The sequence below is a fragment of the Heterodontus francisci genome, unplaced genomic scaffold, assembly GCF_036365525.1.
Source record: "Heterodontus francisci isolate sHetFra1 unplaced genomic scaffold, sHetFra1.hap1 HAP1_SCAFFOLD_43, whole genome shotgun sequence".
NCBI lineage: Eukaryota > Metazoa > Chordata > Chondrichthyes > Heterodontiformes > Heterodontidae > Heterodontus > Heterodontus francisci.
The window spans coordinates 5345050-5351371 of NW_027141852.1; the positions used below are offsets into that span (position 1 = coordinate 5345050).

Below are 6322 nucleotides of genomic sequence, written 5' to 3' on the forward strand. Positions count from 1 at the left end.
TGCAGCAAGCAATTAGGAAGGCTAATAGTATGTTAGCCTTTATCACAAGAGGATTTGAGTACAGGAGTAGTGAATTCTTGCTTCAATGGTATAGAACCTTGGTTAGACCGCACTTGGAGTACTGTGTGCAGTTTTGGTCTCCTTACCTTAGGAAGGATATTATTGCCATGGAGGGAGTTCAACGAAGGTTCATCAGACTTGTTCCTGGGATGGTGGGACTGTTCTATGAAGAGAGATTGGGGAAACTGGGGCTGTATTCTCTAGAGTTTCGAAGAATGAGAGGTGATCTCATTGAAACCTACAAAATACTTAAAGGACAGTCAGGGTAGATGCAGCTAAGATGTTTCATCTGGATGGGGAGTCGAGAACCAGGGGCTCAATTTCAAAATAAGGGGGAAGCTCCTTAGGACAGAGATGAGGAGAAATTTCTTTACTCGGAGGGTTGTGAATCTTTGGAATTCTGTACCCCAGATGGCTGTGGAAGCTCAGTCGTTGAGTATGTTTAAAGCAGAGATTGACAGATTTGTAAATACAAATGACATAAGGGAATATGAGGAAAGTGTGGGGAAAAGGGCATTAAAGTGGATGATCAGCCATGATCATATTGAACGGTGGGGCAGTCTCGATGGGCTGAATGGCCGTCTCCTGCTCCTATGTTCCTATGTTCCTAACTCCACATGATCGGCGAGGCACATCTTCAGGCCGACTTGGTGGATGGTGTAAACAGATATCACTGCTTCTGATCTTCACCAGAACAGAGAATGAGATGTAACATTGATCATCAAACAGACTGTGAGAGAATACAACAGAATAAAACACATGGAGAGACACTGTGGAATAACAAATAGATTTGATTGGAATGTTGAATTCTGATTGGAATGGACAAAACACCAGAAACAACAGATTAAATTGGGATTCTCATCACTATATTGATCTGAGACAGAAAAGCGAAACTGATGGAAAGAAGGGAAGAAGGAAGAAAAGAAAGGATGGAACTGCTCACTTTTTTCAGTTTTTTCACTTGCCCCTCAAAGCTGGATAAAAAAAAAAGTTGCATATAACAGAGAATTTCACCAAAAAGGGAGATTAAATGCTGCAGAAACCTTGGTTCGAAGGATGCCCCAACAGATCACCTGTTTAACTGTCTCCTCACTGGGGGATTTCAATCAGTGAGTAATATTATTCTCTACCTTTTTTTGTTAAATGAACCCAGAACGGTCACTTGGAATTAATATTTGTGTTCCGACTCCTGAATAATAAAATTGTGAGTTTCTCGATATTTTCGGGACACATTTCCTGCTGAAAGAACTAAGAACTCTTTTCTAATTTACACAATACGATATACACACTCATCAAGCCTCCTGAGCTAGCATCCTTGGTGGTGCTCTCTCCTCCCAAACCTCATCTCATGTGACTGTTACATCATCACTCTGACAGTGGGAGTGATTGATCCCAATGTCTTCAGCATTAACCCTTTACATCCTTATACTACACTGTCTGTCCAAAAAAATGGGTGGAGGGAACTTGATTTATCGAAACACCAACAGCTGCCGGTTGAAAATCAACTCAAACCCATCAGCGAGAGAGAGAGAGAGAGACTGTCAGAGAACTTCCTGCATCCAGTCCTGACCCTGTCACACTCAGCAGCTGCTCACCCAGACCCCACTCTCATCAACACTGAACATTGTTACCGAGACACTTCAAATACTGTTTATAAAAGGCAGGAAAGGTCAATGTTCACACTGCTGTATTGAAAAGAACAAAGTTTAATATCTCCTCACTGTTTCTCGGTAACCACATGAGACATAGGTTTTCTTATTTGGTTCCTTTGATTTTTCTTGTTCCTGACTGACAAATATTCCAAACCTCAGATAAACCCTCCCACTTGCGTCATGTCCCAGTCTCAGTCACAAGCAACACATAACAACACAAACACTCTGAAACATACAACGCAGTCACACTTTCCTTCAGTGACATTAATGTCGAGCTGTTTTCCAGGTTGAATGCAACTGTGCACAAATTTGTATCAAAGAAGTTGCCTTTGAAATATCAGCACTGAATTTCTGTCCAAGGAGGAACAGCCATTCCAAACTCACATCCTTCACAAAGGCTGTTTTCTCTTGTGACGAAAATACATCACATAATTTGAATTCTCACTGAAAGCTCAGAAGACACAGATGGAAGTGATTGACAAGGTAACTTACACATCACAAATGAGAAACAAGGCTCTACTGGGAATTGAACACAGGATCTCCTGTTTACAAGACAGGTGTTTTAACCAACTAAGCTACAGAGCCAGATGTTGTTATAATTAAAATCAGAGGAGTGCACTATTTATTCTCATATAATATCAATATCAAAGGAAAATACAGCAGATGCTGGAAATCTCAAATAAAAACAAGAAACGCTGGAAATACTCATCAGGTCTGGCAGCATCTGTGGAGAGAGAAGCAGAGTTAACGTTTCAGGTCAATGACCCTTCTTCAGACCCTTCTATATATTCTCATCCCACTTCTCCACAGGTCACAACATATATTTTAACTTTTCCCACTTCCTGAAACAGTCAATCACATACTCTATTCTTCCCAGAATAGAAGACACTGACCAGGTTTCTTTAATGAACAGCAAAATTATCAGTTTATTACAGAACAAGTTTTAACTAGTCATGAAATAAAGCATAAATACACAGGTAGAAATTTTAAAAGTTCCCTTTTTACCTTAACCATTATTTAAAGCCCCTTTCTTACCACAGCCCCACACACGCACACACACATACACCGGTTAACTGAAAAAAAAAGAATTATTTTTTCAATTCTGAGTTCTGTTAAAGACAAAAACAACACTTGGGCTGATTACTTGTTCATTCCTGAAGAAAACAGCAGATGAGATATGTTGTTCCAAAACTGGCAAACAGTCTAACTTCTGAGTATGCGTAGACAGGTCACCAGGGTCTTTTAGAACAGTTTTTTAGAGGCAGTGTTGAGAATTAATTTTAGCAGGCTTTCTTCAAAGACAGGAGAAGAGATGAATTGACACAGTGAAGTTCTCAGGGTCTTTTAAAGATTTGCTGCAAAACAACGTGGGTTGTGATCTTCTCTCCTTCCTTGACACTTCTTCAGCCTAACTTTATCAGCTGCTCACTCCAGAAGGTAAAACACAATGACTGCGACAAATAAAAGCTTGTGTTTTTCTGCCCTCTTCGGTGAGTGCTGCTGCTGCCGGGTTTGTCCAATCAAGAGGCGCAACTGACTTCTCTGTCCACATTTCCCCCTGTTACCAGGGTTTCTGTTCGACATTTAACTTGAGTCATGTGACAACCAGTAAACATAGTTGCCAAATTAATACTTTCAGTACCCTCTTGAAAAAGAACTGGTCTGACATTTATTAAGTTTGACGATGAATTCCTCAAAAAGAATTTCACAAAAAAAAATTCTAAATCACTTCCATAACATCATGTACTTTCCCTGAGCTACAGGTTATTGCAAGTCTCTCTGGCTGTGTTTATTTTTGTTGATTTTGCACTCAGGTTCTTTCTGAATCCATGTGTTTGCAGAACTTTGTCAGTGAGAAACATGGAGATATGCTTAAAGATTTCCCTGCAAATTATTCATATCTCCGTCTTTCTCCGAACTTTGTAGAAACACATTAATGTGGGAATCACACACATCAGGCCGTCAAACCTCTCCGTTAAACATTGAAAGGTGACAGTGTTTATTGTGACGGGGTTCCATTTATTCAGACACATCTGGTATAAAAGTGCTCAAGAAATGATTCACACATGTAATGTATTTGTATATTATGTGCATGACATAATGACGTAAGTAAACAATTCCTTGCACTTGCCACGCTTGGTGTATATTTTCTCTGCTGAGGCCCCCTGAATATATTGGAGAAAATGGTGATGAGGATGAGATAAAAGTCTGTAAATATAGGCAGCAAACAGCAGCAGGGACTGCAGTGAACAAGATCAGGCAGCTCCTGGTGACCTACCTGCTCGGATGGTGGAGATTTTAGGTGGATTGTGTGAAGCCTGGGCCACAGAATGTCTCTTCAGTTGAATGAGATACCGCAGGGTATTCCTGTGCATCTGATTCAAATTGCTTATTTGGGACAATATGGCTGCACACATATGGGATACATCGGAAGGTGAGGAACTTATGAGAGGGCTTGAGAACCATTCAGTTCATATATTGAAAGAATGGACATGTTTTTCAGAGCTAATAACATTTTGGAATTTGAAGGTGAAAGTGCAGAGGTCAAGACTCAGAATAAGGCAATTCTTGAGGGCAAGAAAGCAATCTTGCCAATGGAAATTAGCCTGGAAGTGTATGACCAGCTAACAAAGCTTCCTGCTCCCATCAAGGCAAAAGATGTGCCATTCAAAACAATCATCACCAAGTTGGAGGAACATTTCAACCCAAAGCCACTAGAGATCACGGCAAGCTAGAAATTTGGAAGCAGAAATCAGAAAAGTAGTGAAACAGTTGGTGAGTACATTGTGGCATGAAGAATTTATCACTACATTGCAACTTTGGCATATTCTTAGACCGTGCATTATGAGACAGATTTGTGCTTATATTGGTGGATGAGAAAAGATACTAAACACACAAAATCTCACATTCGAGCTCGCATGTAAGATTGCTCTTTCCATGGAGATTGCATCAAAGAATGCTCGAGAATTTCATCCTGTGCCAGTGATTGTAACACACTTCAGGGGAGCTTAAAAAAACTGGTAAAATGGGCTTTCACATGGCAGTTAAAATTTACACAGAGAATTGTGAAGAGACACAATTTGGGAGGAAGAATAAGGAGAGGCCATATAAATGAAATGTTACAATTCTAAAGTGGGTGCCAGAACAGAGAGACAATGTACACCAATCTTAGAAGGTTTGAAAAGGCTTCTAAGAGCAAACAGGACACTTGGCTTTATTAATAGAGACATATAGTAAAAGCAAATAAGTTATGATAAACCTTTATAAAATACTGGGTCTGAATGGCCTACTCCTCTACCTCCACAGAAAGCTTCCATTCCAGGTTTGCACACACTCGTCAGGATCAGTCTCCACAGATCCCGCCACTCCAGGCTCGGACACCCTCTTCAGGATAACTTTCCATAGATCCCACCACTCCATGCATGGATATCTCCCTCATGATCAGATCACAGGTCCTTAGTCCTGCCACATCCAGTCATGAATGATGGTGGACAATTGAATAACTAACCAGATGAGAAGGCTCCAAAAAATCCCCATCCTCAATAATGGTGGAGCCAAAGCTAAATCATTTACAACCATCTTACATCAGAAATTGCTCAGTGGATGATTCATCTCGGCCTCCTGAGGTCCCCAGCATCACTGTGTCCAGTCTTCAGCCAATTCGATTCACTCCACATGATAGCAAGAAACAACTGAAGTCACTCGATACAGCAACGACAATAGGCCCGAACAACATCCCGGCTCTAGTACTGAAGACTTGTGCTCCAGAACTAGCTGTGCTCTCAGCCACACTGTTCCAGTAGAGCTACAACACAGGCATCTACCCGACAATGTGGAAAATTGCCCAAGTGTGCCCACTCCATAAAAAAAAGCAGGGCAAATCCAATCTGACCAATTACCACCCCATCAGTCTCCTATCAATCATCAGCAAAGTGATGGAAGATGTCATCAACAGTGCTATCAAGCACCAGACACTTAGCAATAATCTGCTCATCGATGCTCAGTTTAGGTTCTGCCAGGGTTCCTCGACCCCAGGCAAATACTTGGCAGGTAGAGTATAATGTGGGAAAATGTGAGGTTATCCACTTTGGTAAGAAGAATGGAAAAGCAAAATATTATTTAAATTGCGAGAGATTACAGAATGCTGCGGTGTAGAAGGATCTGGGTGTCCTCGTACATGAATCACAAAAAGTTACCATGCAGGTAGAGCAAATAATTAGGAAGGCAAATGGAATGTTGCCCTTTATTTCAAGGGGGATGGAGTATAAAAGAAGAGAAGTCTTGCTGCAAATGTACAGGGTGTTGGTGAAACCACACCTGGAGTACTTTGTACAGTTTTGGTCTCCTTATTTAAGGAGAGATATACTTGCATTGGAGGCAGTTCAGAGAAGGTTCACTGGATTGATTCCTGTGATGAAGTGGTTGCCTTATATGGAGAGTTGATCAGGTTGGACCGATACTCATTGGAGTTAAGAAAAATGAAAGGTGATCGTATTGAGACATATAAGATTTTGAGGGGGCTTGACAGGGTGGATGCTGAGAGGATGTTTCCCCTCATGGTGGAATTTAGAACTAGGGGACACAGTTTCAGAATAATGGTCTTCCATTTA

At 41.0% G+C, this 6322-nt stretch overlaps 1 non-coding gene across 1 annotated transcript; it reads right to left on the minus strand.

The window, feature by feature from the left end:
* Positions 1-2223: 2223 nt before the first annotated feature.
* Positions 2224-2297, minus strand: trnat-ugu (transfer RNA threonine (anticodon UGU)). The gene has a single exon. It is a non-coding gene; the product is annotated as a tRNA-Thr (tRNA).
* Between the last annotated feature and the right edge of the window lie 4025 nt (positions 2298-6322).